Here is a 22458-nt window from a genome sequence, read left to right as displayed (position 1 = left end):
ACATTTCTATGTAAAATTTGATGCAGTAGGAATCTCTGCTTTCTTCACATGTGGATTCATCAGCAGGAGGCAAAACAGTGCTGCAGAACACAGAAAGCCAAATTCCCCTACAGAAAAGAGGGTTTGTTAGTATTTTTTTAAAGGTGACTCAGATTTGCAGGTCAGGAAACTGAGGCATAGAGCTTGTCACAGGTAACCTCTGCAGTCTTGGATAACTTTGCTGTGCTTTCTCTGGCCTGAGAACACAGCACTGACTTATTCTCGACGATCTTAACAACTGCATTTCATGTTTCAGGGTGTGCTATGTCCTGGCCACTGTTATTTTTTTATAAAGCAGTGGGTGTTCATCTGGCTGTCCATCTTCCTTGATGAAATACCACCAGAAGAGCTCTTTCTACACTGGGATGATTATGAAGCCATGTGCTAATCCCTGCCAGTGGAGGGCACGACCCACACTGCTGATGGATGGCTTGGTGACTGCTTTAGACAATGACACCAGAGTCACCCAAAACTGTGAGCTGCGTGGGACAAGCCATGTGCCCCGACAGCCCTGACATCAGGGCTCTTTATGCTGGTGTTTCTCATCTTGGTGGGATTGCCCCACCAAGAAACTTTTCCTTTTCCCAGTAGAGTTTGGGGCATGAATTCAGGATTCCCCAAACTTTTCCTTGTTTCTGTCCATGTGCACACTGTATTTGCCTCTTATTTGTTGCCTTGGAGCATGTCTCTGATGCTGCTAATCTGCTGTTTGGAAAGGATGGATCCTGTTACTCGCAGGATACAGACTGTGGGTAGGACCAGTGGTGTGGTGTGGATTAGCACCAAAGCAGAGATGATTTTATTTATTTAGGTAGGTAAAATTTAATTTTTTAGATATGGAGTACAGATATCCAATTTCAGAAGACTGTCTCTATTTGCAATTGTTCCTCAAGCCATTGCTGCAGATTTTGCAGCCTTGTTCTTAGCTGTGGAGATCCCTGAACGAGTTAATTGCCCACCATCAGCACTCATCTTTCTCCTTTAGCAGACTGTAAGTATCAGAAAATCTCACTTATTGTGCTAGACTTTAACTTCACAAATTGAGATGGCTTGTCACTTGATTCCCCAAATGGCACTTCTGGGTATGAATAATACTATGCTGTATTTATTACAGCTATTCTAAAAGGGTTCTTCGTTGCCCCCAGTGAAGTGCAGGAAGCAGAGAACATCCACGGCATTTTTTTCATTTCTCAAAAAAGTCTTGGCTATTTCCAGGTTTTGATCACTATCATTTTAACTTTGGACTTTTATTAAAAGTGTTTTGAGTTTGACACAATTGTAGTGGCAGATAGAGTGGGTAGATAAATGTACCTTCTGAATAGGCTTAATACCAAAAGTGGCTAAAAGGAATGGCAAGGTATTTCACCTATGAAAATTTCCCATCCAGAAGATTTGCCACTTACCGCTGATAATCCTTTTAGCCTCAAAGGGTCAAAAGGTGAAAATGATTGAGGTACCTTTTGCTATGAATATTTCACGAGCTGCATATCCCTTTTTCACTGAGATCTATGTGCTGACTGAGGGCTTCTTCAGGATGAGTCCTTAGTTGACTGATGAATACAAAACACCTCTTGAACAAAAGGCATTCAAGATTAGCGGAAGACAAGACAGCCTACTTTGGTTTCTGTGAGCAGTACCTGGAGTATCAATGGAGATAAAACACTGAGTGACAGGTAACTGAAATACAGAATAACACCATATATTGTTCTCCTATTGATTGGGGAAATAATGAGAAAGTTAGCAAGTCACAGTAATGTCACAGACAGTGGTGAACTTTGGAGAACTCAAGGACCGAAAAGTAACATGAAACAAGGAGCAAAATGAAGATAATATTTGGTTACAGTACAGTTCTCAAATTGTAGTGAAACACATCCCTTTGCCTTTGAGTATGCTCGGTTTTTAAAGCGAAGACAAAGGGAAGAAATTGCTGGCTGAAACAATATAGCTATTTTATTTTACTCCAGCCAGTAATGTGAACTTCTTGGAAGACATCTTCTTTCACCACACTATTGCGGCTGGGAACATTTAGAGGCTATGAACCAAAATTATCCTCTCTATGCATAACCTTTCTAGTGTCATATCCTGCAAGGTATTGTGGTAATTGAAGACATTCAGTACCAAGAATTGAGTATTGTTTCGCTGTGGCATTGATATGAAAAAGCCAATCCCTTTGAAGAGGCTTCTCGTTCAAAAGAGAAGCAGCACCTTAGCAAAACATATCTGGAGAAAGTTATTCTTTCTTTCACACACAGACAATGTTTGGAAAGCTTTTAGCTCATTTATCTCTGCAAGGCAGAAGATTCTGCCCCTGCCAGGGGGTCCCCAGCTCAGCCCCAGATGTGGGAGCTCCCAACTTCTCCCATGGCACAGGGCAAGGATCCTGTGTGCCAGCACCCATTGCCTTTCCTGTATGCTGAGGCAAAGCTAGGCCAATGAAAATAACCACATTGGCAACAAAGAAAGCCTCTGCACCCACTGGGACTTCTTTACTTAGGTAATATTTTAAGTATATAAATAGGACTGTCTTTTCATCGTTTGAACAGAACAGAGCCTGTGTCAGTCACAAATCCTTTTCCATTTAAAACAAGGAAAAAATGCACATGAATGAAATTCCTTTACTTAAAATGAGGCAACCTAATTTTAAATAAAGATAAAATTGAATTGTGCTTCTCATCTACTTTTCAAACTGTTTCTTCTTATTGTTCTCAGGAGCTTGTCTTTTTCCTAGCTGAGAGTTCCTCTAAAAATATCCTTAAGGGTTATATTTTTAGGTGTAATCTTTAAGAGTCAGGAAGGACCATGTCACCCTAATGCAGGACACATTTCAACAGCTTCACCATCACAACCCCAAACATTTCAGATGGGCTTAAGACCTACAGGGATGCAGCATCTACTTTCAATGGGATTTCAGCACCCACTTTTTCAGTCTTCCACAAAAGCTCTAGGGCTCAAGCTGTGAAGCATTGTGAGCCAGAGCTTAGGTAAGGAAAGATCAGGGGAAGGTGCAGGCTGCATTTGCCAGGTCCTCCCCAGCTGTCCCCAGTGAGAGTCTGCCTGATCCCTGCAGCTTGCAGGTGCTTTCAGGTCCCTTAGTTTAGAGAAAACCTCATCTCTGAAGAGGATCAGGTCAAGACTATGACATCCATTTCTTGGTTTGCTTTTCTGATAAAAATAAATCAAATTATTTGTTATGTTTGCATTATGCTGGAACATAGAAATGTCATGGTAGCTGGCCTGGTAACACAGGATTAATTTAGACATTCAGACTGCAGTGCTCTTCACTCTGAAAATGTAATAAACATGTGGCAATTAAGCTTCATTAGGTCTACTCACCTATCTGGTTTCATTTGTGAAGCTGTTTCCATAAATTCCAGGCTGAAGCATGGGGTGGGTGGAATAGCAGAAGGTGTGAAATGGGGCACTTGTTCCTTTTCCAGGATCAGGATGCATTTGCTATTCCAAGCAAAGAGCTGGAAGAGCAGCCCTCAGACCTTTTCTGCAAATGGGCGCTGGAGGTGTATGAGCCATATAATCAAGGAAATAAATAAATGCTCCCAAGATTGCCCTTTACAGGCAGTTTTAGGCAGCTGTGATTGCCTCCAGACTCCTGGTCACCCTAAGGTTCCACAAAAGCTGGAATTTCTCTCCTAAACATATTGAGAAACACCAACTCATGCCCTATCTTCAGCATGCTTCACCTTCCATGCTATGACCAGCGATGCTCTTAAAGCATAATTCCTGGTCATGAAGGCAAGATCCCCAGTTCCTGCAAGATACACAATTCCTACAAGATACTATTTCCTGCAGGCAGTCATGAGAGAGCTCAGGAGGCAATTTGCAGCTTATCAGTTCTCCCTTGAGTAAGACCCAGCCAGAGTCTGCAGTTGTAGCAGAGAAGAAAAATCTGAGGATGGCCACAAGACAGAGCCCTTTGCTGCTTATGAGGAGCACAGAGCACAGAAGCAAAGGTCATTTTGCTTGGGTTTTACCACAGGCCGCACACAGTAAGCTGCCTTTTAAAAGGAAGAATTGTCTTGCCTTTAATGGGAAGTCTATTCAGCCATCAATTTGTTAATAAAAAGGTGAAATTAATGACAAATAATCCCCTGTAAAATAATGTCCTTGCATTCAGGTTCAGGTTTGCTGGCTACAAAACATTTGCTACTCATTTTCTGCCCCACTATTAACGGATAAGAGAAAAGAAGGGGAATTTGTTACTTAATGTAGGATATGCATCTCATGCCATCAGATTATATCAGGTTCATCAAGTCATGCTTATATAACTTGATTTTAATTTATGGGTTTTATTGTTGGCAGGTTTCTGAGATTATGATTTGATTGAACGTCTGTTGAATGTCTGTAAAATATCTGTTAGTTTGTAAATGGACTCTAATGGATTACGCTGCTTGAATCTTTTCTTACAGAGCTGTTCACCTTTGCATGGTATAGTAGACAAGTCACATTTTGCTTTAACTGCACGCAGCATCATCAGTAATAACTATATGTCAGACAGAGGCTGTAGCATTGAAGATACAATCTGCTTAAAATCACTGTACACATATCCAAGGAGAAATACTTTGTGTCCAGGAGAGCTCCAGCAGGACAACTCATTCCTATTTGTAGTTTCATAAATGCCTCAATTTTTCTACTTTATGACTTACATTATTTATCACAGGAGGTTTCTTTGACACCAAAACTTTTAAAAGATCTTTTAAGATTGTGGGGCCATATCTGTTGGTTTTATCAAGCTGGACTGCCTAGGAAAAAAGGTGGCATTAGGAAACCACTTTGGCTTCCTCTTACCTGGAGTGGCTACTGGAAGCCAGCCCCTGTAGTAAAACAGGTAAAAGATCTCCAAGGGTCCCTGGAAGCTCAAGGTGCCCTGCTTGCTCTGGTACAACCCTGGAAGAGCTGCTCCAAGGCAACCCAAGTTTCATGATGGTGTGAAGCCTTTGCTGTTTGGTTCTGCTGCTGCCAGTCCTTCAGGTTGTTCACTCAACTGCCCTGAACCTCCTTTTTTTTTCTTTTTCAGCAGAAATAGAAAGATGAGTGTGATAAAACAGCAGTAGAGAGCTCTTCTCACCACAAGAAAATCATTGGGCTAGCACAAGAGAAATTATTTAACACAGGAAAACAGTCACACAAATAAGGAAATTTAAACTATGCAGCATCACAGTTATTAAAGTAGACACTTTTTAAGGCTTTGACAGAGAGAAAAACACAGTAGGAGGTCAAACACTCAAATTATTTTTAATCTGTTGGGCTTTTTCTGATACACACAGAATAACTACAAAATAGCAATGGGTCTGAAATTTCTTGAACACAACTATAACATTTCTTAAGCCAAACTACATAGGCTATGATCTCCAGTTCAACAGAAACATTGCACAGCTTGTTTTTACACCCTATGGATTGTTCTTGGGTCCTGCTGGACATTGATGAATCTGTGAATCTTGAGCTGTGGTCCTGGGACTTGGCATGCCACTGGGACCATCAGCTTCTTGCTGGAGCAGAAGAGACTCTGACCCCGCAGAAAAATATTTCTAAGGGCATCAGTTCCCTCAGCTCTCCTTGCTGTAGAAAGTTAGCACAAGGCTGCAGAAAAAGGCTCTGTTTGGCCCTGAGGTGGAAAAGTTACCCATCCTGGAGGAAAGTACCAGATGTCAGGGAGATTCAGTAGAGGCAGCTTCTCAGAAAGCAACCCAAGATGGTTCATGGTTATGTTCCTAACTTGCTCCACATAAATTCCTACTGAAAAGGAGCTTAGCTCCTGCCCTCCATTTCCCTTCAAGCCCGTGTGACCTGGGTGTGTTTCATATCACACCTTGCAGCAGATGCTGCACACGAGATCGATCTGCATCCTCATCTCGTCCTCAGTGTGACATCATTCAGCATCATCTGGCCCAACAGGACTCATTTTTCCTGGGTGTGTTGATGCTGTGAGAGGCTACCTAGAACAGAGGCTAGACAGTGTTAAAGGAATAAAGTAGGTATTTATTAAAAGGCCTTCAAAGGACACACCTTGGGCAGTACAAGAGCCTGACCATGGCTACACCCAAGATGCACCATGGGTCACATATTTTCACACTTTTAGAATTTTTGGTCCATTTACATATGGGGGTTAATTGTCCAATTACAGCTTCAGGTTATGAAGTCCCATCCTCCCAGATTGCTCTCCTCAATTCTCCTCCGTTGTTTACACTTTTTGGGCCCAAAGCTGCAAAGATGTCCTTGGTTCTTGGGCTGGAAAATCATTGCTTTAACAAAACTGTGAAGAGAACTTGCTAACACTTTTTATGAAGTTCAGAGCTATATACTAATGCAGTACAGAATCTGGAAAATATGAAAGCTAAAATGTAAGGCATCATTGTGATATGGAGATCCAACAATATGGACTGAATTGGCATGACAGGTCCCAAATTCTGGCTATGGGCAAGCTGTGGTGCAGAACAAGTAGTTGGCAAGGAATTGACAATTTGCATGGAAGGCAGTTTTTGAATAAGAAGATGAGCAGGACACTGCAGTATCACTGGCTGAGAGAAGACACCTCAGTTCAAATGTGGGCTTTGGGAGAAGCCAACACCTCTCTCCAGCTGCAGAGACCTTTTCCCGTCTCATCTTGAGCACTGTTTGCTCTTCAGTGAAGAGTGGACCCTCCTAGGACGATATGCCATGACTCAGGGCAGAGCAGTGGCACCGTCAGAGCAGTGACACAAAGGCTCCCCATATGTTCTTGTGCTTGCCCTGACTTCTCAGTGCCACACCAGATGCCAGTGGGCCAGAGATGGCACCTGGGGCTCAGCACAGTGTGGGGTCATCATCTGCATGGCCCTTCTCCTTCTGCCACCCTTCTACACTAGCATCAGGAAGCTGGAAAGCAGCAGAGAAATCCCTGTGCTGGCTGGCAGGAGGTGGCTGTTTTATGACTCTGGGCAGGCAGTGAGAAGAGGGCATCACCTTGGACTGCCTAGAGGAGAAGGTAAAGGGGAGAGCGACACATTGCAGAATTTAAGCTAAACTGAGATCCTATCTGCAAAACTTTCCCTGTCCCCAGAGCCTCCTCAGCACACAACAGCCTGCAAAGGCCACAGCAACATCCAGTTATTTTCACACAGGCTGAACTGTCTCTTTTGCAAAGCATCAGTCTGTGTCCAGTCCCTCAAGTTTTATGCATTATAAGTGGTACAAACCAAACCACTTTTTCACTTACAATTTTACAAGCAATTTGCCTCCATTATTTTTGACCAAGTGTTTCTATTGCTGTTTGTAACATTATCCACTTACGTATGGACAAAAATAAAAATTTAGAAAAAATAGCTGGCACCTCTTTTTGTTGTCTATGACTGGCCTGTAGCAGGGACCTCCTGTCTTTCTCCCGGAGAAGTTGTGCTGGGTGGGGGGGCTTTGCAATGGAGCAGCAGAGCCCCAGAGCCCCAGGCAAACACTGAAACCCCTGTCCGAGAGGAATTATTATTTATACTGCTGGACAATTCTCTTCTGTGAAACAACTGGAAATGATTTACCCCACAAATGTCTGGCTGTTGGCTGGGTAAGTAGCCAGCAAACACAAGAGGAATCAGACCATGCCAGACTCAGCTAGCTGTACATGATCCATGGCTGATCCATCTGCAGCATATGATATTCGCTGGTTTCTCTGCTCCAGACTGGTTGGGAGAGAGGTACTTGAAGGAACGGGAAGCTGTGTCTCCACAGCTGAGCGGTTTCCTAGCTTTGTGTCAACATGGAGTGCCTTCTGGCTGCTCAAATGCTCCTAAAACAGAGCCCCACCACATTTATACCACTGTCATTTAATACACTTATTCACTGGGCTAGAAGCTTTGTAGAAAAATCAGCTTTTGCCCACTGCTATATACAATTATCTAAAATTACATGTCTTGGACAGCCTACTGAGCAGTGCCGTGGTGTAAGCAGAGATGTGTCCTGCTTCCTGACCATCCTCCCTCCCTCATGGGGGTTTGTGGGTATACACATCAAACTGTGGGCACAGAGGGCTATCCTGAGAGCTTGTTCTGCCTTAATGTATGTTTTGTTTTGAGGAAAATAAATGTCTGTCTCTGCCTAGAGGCCTGGATAGGGTGCATGTTGTCAGCTGAAACTCAGCCTAGGAGGTACCACCCCATTTAGCGATGCTCTAGGAGCAAAGTAGATCATTCAGATAAGACAGATCTCAGTGGAAATGAACTGTCCTGGGATAAAGCTGCCGTAACTCAGGGGGCTATCTATAGTTTAGGCTTAAGCATACTCCACGCTGGTTATGTGCTGCTCAAACTTGAAAGGTGTTGGGATTAGAGCTCTGCTGTACATCCACATCAGAAGGTGAGGATCATTAGAGTAACGCTCTCCTATACAACAGTGATGCAGGTCAAGGTGATCAAGGCTTTTACCCATTCTCTGAAAACCATATAGGTCAAAGTTGCTCTATAAAATTCATCAGCTTTGATTCTCTTCCCTTCTTATATGTTCTATAGGCAGGGGTTTCTAGGTTTTCCAATTTTTAACTTTTTTTTTTTTCCCACCACAGATACAAGTACTTTTTCATTCTGTTCCTGAGCTTCCCTTGATCTAAAATGAGACTAATGATCCTTATTTGCTTGGAGACCTACTGAAGAAAACACTTTTGCAGAGTGAGGGAGTATAGCAGGGCCATTTAACCCCAGGTTCCAGCAGGGACCATCTTGGCAGAGTTTGTTACTGTCTGCAGCCATCAGGGAAGTCCTGTTGTCTGTCACAGGGTCTGGCCACATAGCTCCCACTCAGGAGAACTCTCCTTGGACTTCATCAGGACTGCTGACATGTCAAAAATACACAAGATTGGAGTTTCTGTCTGGAAGGTGTGCCCTGGGCCTCATCTCTGATAATCTGCTCTCAGGTGCTATAGCCTGAAATGCACCCTGGAGGAATCAGAGCAGCAGAAAGCTGCTCTGTGACTGTCTTCATGCTGCTATTGTACCATTTGGGAATCTTTGGATGTTCTTGGAGTCAGTCGTGACTCAGGCTGGTGAATGCAGAGCCAGGCCCACAGTTCAATCGCACCATCTTCCCTCTCCGTATTTGTGCTGTGCTCATTACACAGAGCGAAATCAATTAATTCCAGCAGAGGAGTAGGTTCCTGGGCTGTCTATAAGTCACTGGGTACATAATTGTTCTGTTGCTTGCATTAACATCTTAGCACATGATTAGCACTCTGCGGTTCCGGAGCTCCGCCGGCTGCTCCGCTCCCGGCGCGGGCGGCTCTGCCGTGGGATCTCCCCTCGCAGCCCGCCGTGGCAGGCCTCCACATGGACTCAGAGACCTAAAAACATGCCTCTCCCTTGATTAGGCAGCTTTACACCAAATAGGATTAAGGAGAGGGATCCCACCACAGAGGGGAATATAATATGGGAACCTCACTGAAGTAGTGGGGAAGGAGGGGAGGACGACAACAACTGGATGAGAAATTCACCCACTATTTTTTAAAAGGGCTTAAAAATGTAGAAAAAAAAATCTCCTAAGATTATATTCGAACTATTGAAAACATACATCTTTAAATTTCAAGTTTGAAAAACCTATAATCCCCAAAACCAAAATCTTTGAGGCACTGGAAATCAAAGAAAAGTTAGTTATGGCTTGCGAGCTTTTGGTCTGCAGAAACAAAGAATTCATGGTCAACAAACAAGCAGCTCAGAATCCCCCCCTTTTTAACAAAGAAAAGTCTTTTCTTATGTCTATTCTTGCTGGATTAGGAAACTGAAAAAAAAAATCAAACAGGCAACAAATAATTTTACCATTACCAGGTAATATGTGTTAATTGCTCAGTTTATATACTCTGAATGACATACCATTAGAGACTGTGTATGCATTGTAACTAGAGCATTAATAAATTTAAAATGTGCCTATTAGGATGACAGCTTTGGAGGTGCAAAGGAATAACAGTTATCACTTGGCAGAAGCAGATCTCACCCCATCTGCCGAGACTTTGCATACATTTTCAGCTTCCTGAGCAATGATTAGGGCTGTCAGAACCTCTTTAACCTTCTAACTGCTGGTCCCAACTGGCCTTAATTAGAGACTAATGAATTCAGAAGATGCAGGCCGTGAGGAAAACTGCCTTGACAGTTTGTGTACAAATTAAGCACCAATTACTTCATGCATCTTTTGCATTGCTGATACAAGTCTCTGTTATTATTTTTGAATATGGTCATTTTAGCATAAACCGAGAACTTTGCTAATGTATTTTGTCATTTTTATGGCTCATCATAAAAAAAAAAAAAAAAAGAAGAAAAAAAAAAGAATACCAGGAGGGTCATGAATATGTGAAATAAAGTACTGTAGATGATAAAAAGAAATTCATTTTCCTGTAGGGAATATCTTCCAACATTTTCCCCCCTAATATATTATTATTATTATGATTAGTCACATAATGATTGCAATTTAAGAAACAGGCGTAACATGGTCCTCTGAATATTTTTATTAGGAATATAGCTGCTGTTATTAGCACAAGAAGGAAAACAAAGATACAGGTAAGAGCCTTTCAGTTCTGGGATCTCAGGAAAACTTCTACACCCACACATGCTATCAGAAGGTTGCTGACACTGTTGCGAGAAGAAACGGGAGCACAGGGAGCCACAACTGTATAGTGAAGTAGTTCTGGGAGTTTAAATCACCACAGCTTCTCCCTCTTATCCACATCTAGAAGATGTGAGAAGTTCAACACATTATTGTTTTGAAAATGACCCCTCAGCCTAGTGAAGTTGCACACCTGTCATTATGATCTGACAAGGCAGGGGAATGTTTACCACATTGTCCCATAAACGTTTAGGGAAAGTCTGAAAAACTCCCAACCCTGCTGCTCCTGAGTCAATGTGAATTTACTGAAAAGACTACAGGGCAGTGCAGAATGTGTGTGAGATAGGCAACCCTCCAAGCAGACATACAGTCATTCCTTCACTGGCTGGTTTCCTCTTTCAATTTGGACTGCTACGTCTTTTAATTTCTCCTAATTCCCATCATGTTCCCCACTGCATTTAGTGATATTCATCACTGCTGTGCAAACCAAGGGTACTTCTAACCCTTCCATAAAACTCTCTTGGCTGTGCTGCTGCAGAAATTGAGGTCAGATCAGCCTCCTCCCTGAGCATCTCCTGTCCCTGCTTTCCCTGTTGCTGGAAGGAGGGATCCTCCCCAGAGGCTCTGCGGGAGGAAAGCCAAAGAGAAGCAGAGGGATGGAAGAATTAACAGCATATAGTGAAATTTTGCCACTCACATACCAGGTTAGACTGTGGGATGTTTGCTTTGTAATCTGTGGCTGTACAGAACTGAGGAAGAGCACCAGCAGGACAAGCTTCTTCAAATGCAGAGATGCTCCATGTGAAGGAAAGAGGTACAGTTCTGTCCCCTTGATAAAACCTCTTCTCAGAGGAGATGGAGACCATTAGAGGAAACTTGAAAACACAAGGCCATGCTCTCAGTGGCAAGCCACAGAGCCAGCACCTGTGGGTCTTGAACTTCAGTTAAATAAAGCCCCAATTAATATTGCTCATGAAGTTTTGCCTTTGACCACACAAACCCACGGACACCATCTTGGTCCAATCTCTATACCGTGAAAGAGCTTCCTCCACACAACTTTCCCTTACATGTCATCAGCAATAATTTTCGATTTCTCTAATGAAGATGGCCTGATGATCTCATGTGACCTTCCCCTCACTGCCCCTATCATTAAGGGTTATTTTCTGTTGATAACCCAATGATTTCCTGATTGCATTTATACCAGTATAGCATGATTATGACATGTAAACCCAACATGCTTTGACATGTATGAGAGTCCTTCATTTTCCTTTTGTAAAATTTTTTAATCTGGTTTCTACCCTAGAGACCCAGGTCTATGCTCCAGCTTTGGAGCTTGTGAGGTTGTGATTCCCTACACCAAGACACACCATGACAGTAAGGTTTTTCATTGAAAACCATGCTCAGAGATGATAAACTGACCCCTACAAGTTTCTGAGATATGTCTAAGGTTTTGGCTTGGATTTGCCCTTAACCTGATACAGGTTTTTCATAAACTGTTTTTGTTACATTAGTGGTTTTTCTGTTTCCGCTGTGGTTTCCCTTGTTTTTTGCCATTTTTGGTCACTCTTTCCCAGTGTTTAATAACAACATCTTCTCCTTTAGTAACACCCATGGAATGAATGCAGATCTGACAGTGTCATCTGGGTTACCACTGTGCTGTGTATGGCTCCTTCTGTTTATCTTGGGATAGAGAGGGAACTCAGAAGTAAAAAGAGGAAAGGGGACATGGCCCTTTTGTCTGAGCCAGAGCCCTGGCAGGTGATGACGATGTGGTGGTTTTGACATAAATCCTGCAGAGGGGAGTTTCACTTTGGTGCAGAAGGTCAAAGTGTGCTGAGTAAGAAGGTGAAAAACACACATGGGCACACGTGCACTCATGCGTACACCACACCCACCTGTTGTGTTTGTGCCTACATGTGTTGGTGCAGGCATCCTACCCTCCAGTAGCTGGTCCATGATAACACCACAGGACTTTGCCACTCTCTGGGCTAGAGCTGCTTGCAGTGGAGCTCTTCAGCCAGCCTGTACCTGGAAAGCATAAAACCCCTGAGGCAGAATCACCTCTTCCCAAGGAGGTGTAGGATTTCTGTGGAGCAGTAATTCAGGTTGTGGGGTCTGGTGCATAGTCTTGTCACACTGTGATTTTTTGGTCACCTGTAACTCTGCCTTTGGAAATTGTTTTGTGATCACACCTGAGGTTCTCCATCCTTGGGTCTTCTCCTCCTCACTGTCACCATGCTGCTGCACCTCTCTGTGGCAATGGCACTGAGCACACACTGGCCTCTGAGGGACTCATCCAAACCAGGACACCTCTCCTTGAAATTTAGGAAAGCTGTCAAAAGTCCTGACTTTTCATTTATTTTTACTGAGTAAAGCTGTTGGCCTTTTCAGGTGAATATATGGGTCTCAGTTCTGCTTTCAAGCTTTATTCTTTCACCTGGGTAGTTGATTCAGTTAATCTACCCCACCAGAGAAGCTGGAAAGAAAAAAAAAGGAGGGGGGACGTGGAGACAGGGAGGGGAGAAGAATTAAATTAACAGCAAATTCAAAATCATGGAATAGTTAGCAGTCGCCTCATAGAAGACATTTATATTTAACTACTGTACATGGAACCAAAGCATCCCCTGCAAAAACAAGCACTCTACGTATAAAAATTTAAAACCACATTGATAACCCATCTGGCATCCTCCTAATTATGAATCTCTTAGTGGAGTAATATTCCCTTTAGAAGCAAAACAGTAAATACAACAAGGGAAACATGATTATGAATTTCTTTTTGCTCTGTCTTTCAAGACAAGCGTTCATTCACATGTGCACCCAAAATCTTTCTCAACTGGAATTTATTGAAGTAAAGGCATAACACAATGCCTGCTAATTAAACATTTAAGAAGAAAAAAATACCCTGTTCTCCATCAGGAGACGATATTAATAGGTGCTTCATAATACGGAGTGTGTTTGAACCCCAGCTGTTTTGCCCAATAAATGCAGAAGAACAGAAAGGCTCAGCTTCTCCCTTCATCTTTATGTGCCAGTCTAACCAGTCCAGCTTCATAAAACCCAGTCATCTTGTAGAAACAAAGCAAAAGGCTTGATTGTCTGGAGACAATTTATTTTCCTTTTGTGAGAGTGCTGTCTCTGAGGAGGTGCTACCCATACATGACATCTCTCAACACACACTAGCTCCCTTCCCTGTCTAAAAAGGCATCAGGAAAGGCAGGCAGTGAGTTTTGGGGCCATCTGGCTGAGGGTAGACTTGTTTTTATCATGGGCTATGGACAACAATGGCTTCAATAGCTGCTTCCTGTAAAGTCATTATGTCTTTGTAAAGAGTCAGACCATTTTATTTGTTTAAAAACAGATTTGCTCAAACAGAAGCTCAGGAAAGAACTCTCAGAATGGGGACATCTCCTTTAGGAAGTCCTTCAGGTTTGGCACTGCTTTTGAAACACAGGTTTCTCAGAAAATTTTAAGTAGTGGAACATCACAGACACTGAAGAGAGAAACCACTATGGAAACTCTCAGTGTCAGTTGTTGAGCAGAGATGCAGTTGTTGAGCCTGTGGCTCTGGAGGGGACAATATGCAGCACCCTTGAAAGTCTGACCTGTAGCAAAACTTCAAAGGCCTCAGATTAGTGGTACTCAGGTTCCTTACTCATCATCCCTTTGATTCTGGTTCCTCCTCCACAATAATCAAACCCTTCCCATGGCTTTTGTAGAGCCCCACGTCAGCTGAAGTCGCTGCCTGCAGCAGGTACCAGTAACCTACAGCACTGTGCCGGGCTGCAGCTCAGCTCAGCATCTCCCCATTCCACAAACACAGAGCTCCCCCCGACCCTGCACGCAGGGAGATCTCCAAACTCGATAGCTCAACAGACTGAGCTGCTCAATATCGATTACCAGCTTTAAGAAATCTTTTCAGTTCAGCCATAGGCTTATCTGCTTTGGTTGTCACATGGTCAGGGATGATGCCATCAATACAGATTACGAATCTGTCTCAGCACCCTATAAATCTGCAGGTTTCCCAGTTTCAGCCACCCCAAAGCACCTCAGTGAGTCCTGCCAGGCAGTGAGAGAGGCTGTGTGTTCTCCATGCCGAGCTGTGCTGGCTGTGCAAAGGGTGGGAAATGAAAAATCCAAGAGAGGCTAAACAACACTCTTACTCCGACATCTGCTCCCAGCAAGGGCATCTAGGGACCTGCCGCACAGGTTTTTTTTTTCCTTAAAGATGATCACCGTGAATGTTGCAACAAATAATAATGTAAAACATTTTGACAGCCAAGTAAGCCATGAAACATTAAATCTCCAAGGCCCATATGCTCCCCTCTGCTAACGCAAGCGGAGAGGAGCAAAAACCCTGTGGAGGCTGCCAGGGAGAAGCAGTTGAGCCACATCACAAGTGTCCCACTCACCTCCACACTCCCTGCAGCCTTCCTGCCCCAGGGATGGGGACAGAGAGGAATGGAAGGGGCAGAGGAGGGCCTTGCTGCTCTCTCAGCACTGTCATCCTTCACTTGGAGGGGTTTTCCTGTGCTTGCAGCTTTGATATCCAGCAGCCCTGCTGAAGCTGCTGGGAGCCCAGGGAAGCCTGACTGCATGGCCAGGGGTGAAGTGAATGCAAATCTTGTACTGCAAGGTGCAATATTTTTATGAGTGCTCACAAGCCTGTGGGATTCTCCTGTTGCTCTTAGCTGGTTTCATTGTGGAAGCTTTGTCACACAGAATTGTACCTTCAGAGAAATTCCACAGACAAGACTGGGAAAACCACCAGGGTTGTCCCTTAGCCTAAAGAGTGTCTCTCTATCACAGCAGCTTCTAAAGCTGCATCCCAGTGAATAACATGGCACTGGTACTAATGGGGCTCCTGGACAGACAGTGTTTCAGAATTAGGTATTTGTGACTCAGAGGGCAGCACTGAAGTCCTGGTAAAGACTGGCAAAGTTTGTAAGGCTGCATGTCTGTAAGGTTGTTAGGCAGTGTTAAGTTGGTGCCCTTTGGATTTGGTAGCTCTTTTTGGGCTAGAAGCAGCAATGTCTGACATGCACACAGATGCAGAAAGCTTTTCTGGGGCTTCCAAAGGGTAGTCAGAGGCACCTGGGGCTTCACGTGCCTGATATCTGGCAATAGGTGAACGTGCTCTCACATCAGATGCTACATATTCAGTGCCTCCCAGTTTCAATGAATGGTTATGACTGAAGAAATTGCAGGTCCCACGGGGAAGAGATGCACTGGAACATCAGACAAGGAAAACTTGGTGTGGGTGTTTTTTAAAGATAAAATGAATAGAATTATCTTCATTAATTCAATAACCACAGAAATATTTACAGTGTAATTACATCCATTCTTTTTCTGTTCAAATATTATTTTAAGGGCTTTTTGGCATCGAAGAGCCTCTTCCTTTGAAAATCCTGACCCAGTGTCAGGACAAGAACAGACCTAAGTCTCTTAATCTAATGGCTGTTAGCGGGGGTGACTACTTTAGCAATGCTCGGCTGAAAAATGAACTTTGCAATAAATGACCTTCAGAGAAGAAGACTATTCATGTTAATTAGTAGCTCTTTTCAAACAGGACTTATATATGCATTAGTCTATGTCATTTCAAACAATGCCATCATTGTAGTAAACATCAAGAAAAGGCTCAAGTACAGTTATGAAAATTTTAGAAAACTCTAGTTAGTTTTTTTCCCCTAAGATTATGAGTTACAATTACTGATGTGTTGCACAATAGGATCTCTCCTAATGGCTTTTAGCTTTTGCCACTGCCAACTTTTAGATTTAAAATCCATACAATTATGGACAATTTATAGGCATTATGAGGCTCTCTCACCCCGTTTTTTTGCACTGATTCTTACTGATTCAAAGCAGCTTTGAACCCAGCAAATCAAATGCATTTTGCTTAAAACATAACATTCATTCTTACAGAGCCCACTTTATTCTTATTAGTACTTATTACTTATTATGCATATTTAATTTAAGAATGCATGTTCTCCATTAAAAAATCAGAATATTTTGAAGTACTGGAAAGTGATTATTTTGGTTAGTTCCCCTTGATTAACCACTCAAATGTGGATGCATTCTTTCTAAAGCACATACATAACAAGAATAGAAAAATGGCAAAGGAGGCTACCAAGAGGAAAAACATGAACAGAATAAATGGATGCACAAAATAAGAGGCATGATTTTTTACACAGCTAATGTCAAAATTCATCTTAAAAGATAGTTACAGAATATAAAAAACTAGCTCTTTGTGGAGAAGATAAACTTAGTACAACAAATCTGATTCAAAAATGTTATTTGGAGTTACAATAGGTAGAAGGAAATGTGCAAGTAAATTGCATAATTCTGACTCTACATTAATTTTGGGTTACATTTATTAATTAATTTTTTAAAGTGCATTTTAGGAGTCTCTTCCTCACTGATGATCATTCAAATTCAAACACAAAGTTAATTTTAAAAGCTAACCTGTCAGACACTGTGCACAGTGGCTTCACAATCCAAAAAACATAAATTCCTAAGTAATTAGGGAATTAACAATAAATGTATTGTGGAATAGCATTTTAGCAAGATGTTTAATAAATAAAGTAATCTGTGTTGCAAAACAATTAGCTAACAAAGGGGAAATTAATAAATATTTATAAGACCAATGGATATGGTTTGTTTAGAGCCTTGCAAGATTCAGAAAAGGCAAACAATTAGTTGAGCAAACTGCAAGATTGGGCTCATTCTAAATATCTGGCAGATGGGAAAGTTCAGTATTCACACTTGGAGGGGCTGCCATTCACTGTACCTGCTCTCTGGCCTGAGCTGGGCATGTGAGCAGTTCTCAGAGGTGGGATGGTGGGCACATCTCTTGCTCCTGCAGGCTCCTACTCAGCACTCTGGTTTTTGGGAGTCATCTTCAGCAAGCAGGGACCAAACTTCCTCCACACCTTGTGTGGGGAGCCCAGCTGCTTACCTTCATTTCATGAATTCCATGAACCAAACAGCTTCCTGAGCCCTCCTCCCTCTGAGGACAACCCTTTCTGGCCACTGCACCCATCTTTTCCCCTCTCAGATCTGGATTTTGTAACACTGAGCACAGGCACTGCAATGGTTTAGATGTAGATGCTTTGTTTAAGCAAGGGGGAGGCATACAGATGTTTTTTGGATTTAATCTTTTACCATTTCAGAAAGAGACAAAAAGTAAAACCTGAGGCATCCTTGACTTGGTCTTCCCTGCGTGGTTTCTGTGTGTACTTATGGAGTTATTGTATCTGTTCTTTAAAGAAATGAAAACGAAGAATGGACCAGATATGGGATTCATTTTATTCATATTCAATTTGTGCAGAATTCAAAGAAGTGGTTCCTTTATTTGCCACTTCTGGGAAAACATCTTGAGTTCATTTTGTTCTGCTCATAGACTTGTAGAAATAGGTCTGTAAAGGTACTTCACAAGCTCATCTTGTCCATCTTCCTGCCTCAAGGCTGACTCATGCCCAGCGCTATCCAGCAGCATCATAAATTCAAGTATAACAATAGCCTTTTGTTTTTTACCAAAAAATACTGCCACAGAAAGTAAAAGGTTAAGAAATAAGACAGCAACATCATGAATCTACCATAGTATTTAACACTGCTGTTGTTTGGGCACCCATGTAAGCTGTTCCTGTGTCCCTGAGCACATCTAGGAGCAAGTTGTGGCCATACCTACCCTGAGTCCTGCAGATTTACTTGCCTCCAAATAGGGCAGCTCAGGTACCACAGCAGCAGCCCTGCATCTGCTGACTGGCTGCTCCAAGGGCACTCAGGCCTCCTCCAAAACCTGCCCCACTACAGTGGGACCGAGGGGTGATGGTATCATGTGCTCCTGGTGACACATCTTGAAAGTTGTCCAGCACAAGGCATTTTCAAAGGGCTGTCCTCCAGAGCAGAAATTCAGACCTACATAAGCTATTCCAAGTTGTATCCCAGAAAAATAAAATACAAATCACTTATGGCCATCTGACTCCACAGGTGCAGGGGGCCCTGAAGGAGAACATAGCATTTTACAAGGGGGGCAGGTGTACCAGAGAAGGTAAAGTTGTTTCTGGTTCCAAGTAAAATGGGTGTATCAGAGGATGCTGCAGGTTCTGTACCTGGTCATGGACCCACGTTTTACATCTATATATCTGTTATTTGCTAGCTCAGAGATCACATGGAGAATTAACTCCTAACTCTTTGGTTGAACAGCTCAACCAAATCTATCTTTTCCAACCATATTGTGATGTAATTTTCAATCCTGCTTCTGCCATCCCATCTCCTTTCCCTCCTCCTGCCCCTTCTGCATCCCCGCACACACTCAGCCTGACCTACTGCTTGGTCTGCACACAGTGGGCACTCAGAGCTTGTTTTCATGGAATTGGGAAGCACGGGGTGAGAACAGACATGTGAACCATGACCCAGATACTAAACCAATGTCTCCCAGTCCCAACCTACCAAGATCCACAGGACAATCCTGCAGTGCTGCTGCACTTTTGCTGCTTCTTGCCTTGACCCAGTGGGAGGTGTGGGGAGCAGAGGCACTGTCCTGACTTGGAAAAGAGCCATCTGTGACCAGGAGTACTGGGAGGAAAACATGCAGACAGCTTAATCCTTCTCATATCCCTGTTCCTCCTACCCCCAGCTCGTGATTTTGCAGCGTTGCTGTTTACAGGGAAGGCACCGCAAGGGGCTGCAGCCCAGCCACGCCTCCCCTTCCCCCAGTCAGCCCTTTTCAGCACAGGTCACTCACAAACCTCTCCCTGCTCCTCAGGGGCATTTACACTATGTCAGTGTCCCAAATAAAGTAGCACTTCATTTCAGGCTCAGGCACTGGCAAGCAATGCTGGGCAGCATTTGGCTGTTAGTGCTTTGCCTGGCATGGCAGTGCTCCGGGCCAGCTAGCGTAACTCCCAAAATAACCTGCTGGGCAGCAGCCAGGCAAGGAATGAGGAAGAAATGCTGACTCTGTAGTAAAGAATGTGGTACTTGTATTCAGCCTAATCCAGCACTGGCACCACCACACACAGCCCAGGGCAAGGCAGCCTGGAAATGGAAATGGAAGCTGGAGAAGGAGCAGTGCAGGGATACCTAGGGACCCAGGGAGCAAGGGCTTAGGGATGGAGCCATGGTGGGAGTGATAACAGCACTGACTGCGAGAAGGAAGTTGGTTCCTCATGGCAATTAGGAGGCTAAGAAGAGAGAACAAGAAAAGCCTAGAGGATAGCAGAAGGAAGATTGTGGTCCAGCAGCACAGAATAACAGGACGCAGGCTCCCCGTGGTGATGCATCAGACCTACTCACTCACTTAGCCATGGCTTTGTTCTCCTGCACTAAGGGTTAGATGAGCTTAGAGAATGCAATCATTTCTACAATGAACCCCCACGCTGGGTGACTGCTGCTTTGCCCTCTTCACGCTTCCAAGTCTCAGGCTAAGCTGTAATAGTTGCTCACCATAATTTTGGATGTTCCCTCTCTCTTCCCTGTATGACACAGTTGGAAAGAGACCCAAAAGCTGTCCCTGGCTCTGCTGGCCTGCCCGGGGAGCGGCGGTGTCTCACAGTTAGGACAGGCTGCTAGCTCACTTTCAGAAACTGCTTAGAGAGAGAAAGCAGCAAAAGAGCCTCACTCCAGGCATTGCTCAATGGCAGGTCAAGGCAACCACCCTGTGTGAAAAAAATGTAATCATGTACACAAGTCATGTTACTTCACCTCAGTGTGCGAGGATGGGCCCCTGTCTGGATTATTTCCCAATTAGAGACAATCATTTTTGCTGGCTTTGGAGCTATAGTGGTGGACATGAACCTTGCAGACTGAATTTCAAAGGGACTTCTCTATCCCTCTTCTGAGAGCACCAAAGACAGACAGAAGTGAGGTTTTCTTGGTGATGGTGAGGATGGAGGAGGCTACAGATGACAGCCAATGTCTGGTATTTATCCAATAAGTAAAGGGGTCTAGTACATTTTTGGATTAGAATATAGATGTCTATCAACTCAAGCAAATGTACTGACTCAGTTGGAAATCTGGATTGTGTATTTTGACTTCCTATGGCCAGGATTTAACTCATAGGGAAATGTCTGTGAGCAGTAGTGTTGGAGACAACCTCTGAAGCCAGAAGGAGGCAGGTGGGGCTTGATGGGCCACGAAGATGGTGCCAAAGTAACTCCTGCCTGTCATTGTCACAAAGTACATGAAGAGTGGGGACTTGCTCCCCTTATCTTGACCCAAGTGACAGGATCCTTGTGTACCACTGGGTCAGGTGTAGGTCTGGCAACTCAGTCCAGGAACATCCTAAATGGGAGTCTTCCTCCTCTTACTCTAAAATAGCTAAATCAGCGCTTGGTTCAAACGTGCACATCTGTGTAAATCCCTTCTCTCTCACACCTCACTTCTCACGTTGGGTGCACTATCCACTGGAGGCAAAGATGACTTAGTTTTTATTTTTAATGTTTCTTTGCAGTATTTCAAAGTCTTGTCATCCTGCCCAGTGCCTAAGAGACTACAATTTCTGATGCTCCATTGGATACAATGTGTTTTTTAGTTCCCATTTTTGAACAAAACATATTTGCCTTCTATTTCTAGAAGGCAGCAAGACAATAAAAATATCCTTCAATAATCTCTGACTTCTTTTTAGAAAACTGATTATGTTTGTGATGAACTGAAGCATCACATTAGGTATGAAACAAAGTAAAAGCAGATGGCCAGATACTCAGAGTGCAAACTGTTCTTTCAATAACATTGAGTAAGAATACAAGAATTTCTCAACTACACTTCTCTGCTTCATAGAAGATCTGAGTGAGATATTTGCTATTAAAATGCCTCTTCAGAAAAAAATAATATTTTCTAGTATTTATAAAATATATTTAGCTTCTGCAGTTGACAGGAAACAAAACTATCTTACCAACTGCTGGCTGTTTAGCGTGTAAATTAGCTGGTTTACTAGAATTGAATTTATATGCGAAACTTTATACAAAAATCCTCTTGTTTCTCTAACCCACTAATAAGATCAGGAGAACAACACAAAACATAGATTAAGTCTGTCTTTCAGATATAGAAACGATCTTGTTGGCATAGGGGACAATAATATTCCTTATAACAGAATCAAAAGTCATGCAAAAAAATTGAGAGCGCTTTTTATGGAGTGCCAGGGCTCTTCATGATTTCTCAGGGCATAATTTACCTTCAGACTTTTAAACAATTCTGTGCAAATCTGTGTTTTTATTGCGTCAATAATTTACATGGAAAGGTGAGCCCTTGCCTAACATAAATTCCTCTGGAAGCTGTATATAATTTCTATTACAAGCATGCTTGTGCACTGTACTTTGCTCATACTTAGCAGTAGAGGTATTTGTGAATCAAGGATTTCTTTAATGTTTTTATATTCAGTAAAAGAATGCACAGGGGTCAAAGCAGGATTGATTTGAAGGAGTTAGATTTTAAAATCCCTTTAAAAATCAGGACAAAGGATACCACACTATTAAAATAAAATGCTTAAAAATGAAAAGTATTATGCATGCTACACAGTAGAAGATCAGATTTTTATTAATGCAAGTTTTAAATGCTGATTAATCCTCTTGAGAATCAGTTTCCCAAAGCTTTGGCCTGCATTCAAGTCTTTTTCAAAGGGGCACATCACTTCCATTATTCTGAATATTAATTGAACAACATTATAACTAAGGATACAAAGCAAGATTTAAAACATGATTACAGCTGTCATTGCTTACATCTAAATAAGTCGTTGGGAATTGAAGCTCAGGGGGAGAAAATATAGTAATAAATTAAAAAAAAAAAAAAAAAAAGGCAGCAAGCCCCAGCCACATAAACCTCTCGCTTGTGAGGATGGTGAAGCTGCTGCCTCCCTCC

At 42.9% G+C, this 22458-nt stretch overlaps 1 long non-coding RNA gene across 1 annotated transcript in view; it reads right to left on the bottom strand.

Annotated features, from left to right (window-relative positions):
* Positions 1–10539: 10539 nt before the first annotated feature.
* LOC116994203 overlaps positions 10540–22458 on the bottom strand; it is a 49551-nt gene continuing 37632 nt past the window's right edge. The window contains exon 4 of the long non-coding RNA XR_004417434.1: positions 10540–13081. This is a non-coding gene — a long non-coding RNA (uncharacterized LOC116994203). The remainder of the gene's footprint in view (positions 13082–22458) is intronic.

This window comes from Catharus ustulatus, chromosome 3 (assembly GCF_009819885.2).
Source record: "Catharus ustulatus isolate bCatUst1 chromosome 3, bCatUst1.pri.v2, whole genome shotgun sequence".
Lineage (NCBI taxonomy): Eukaryota > Metazoa > Chordata > Aves > Passeriformes > Turdidae > Catharus > Catharus ustulatus.
This window is presented reverse-complemented; position numbering and strand designations above follow the sequence as displayed.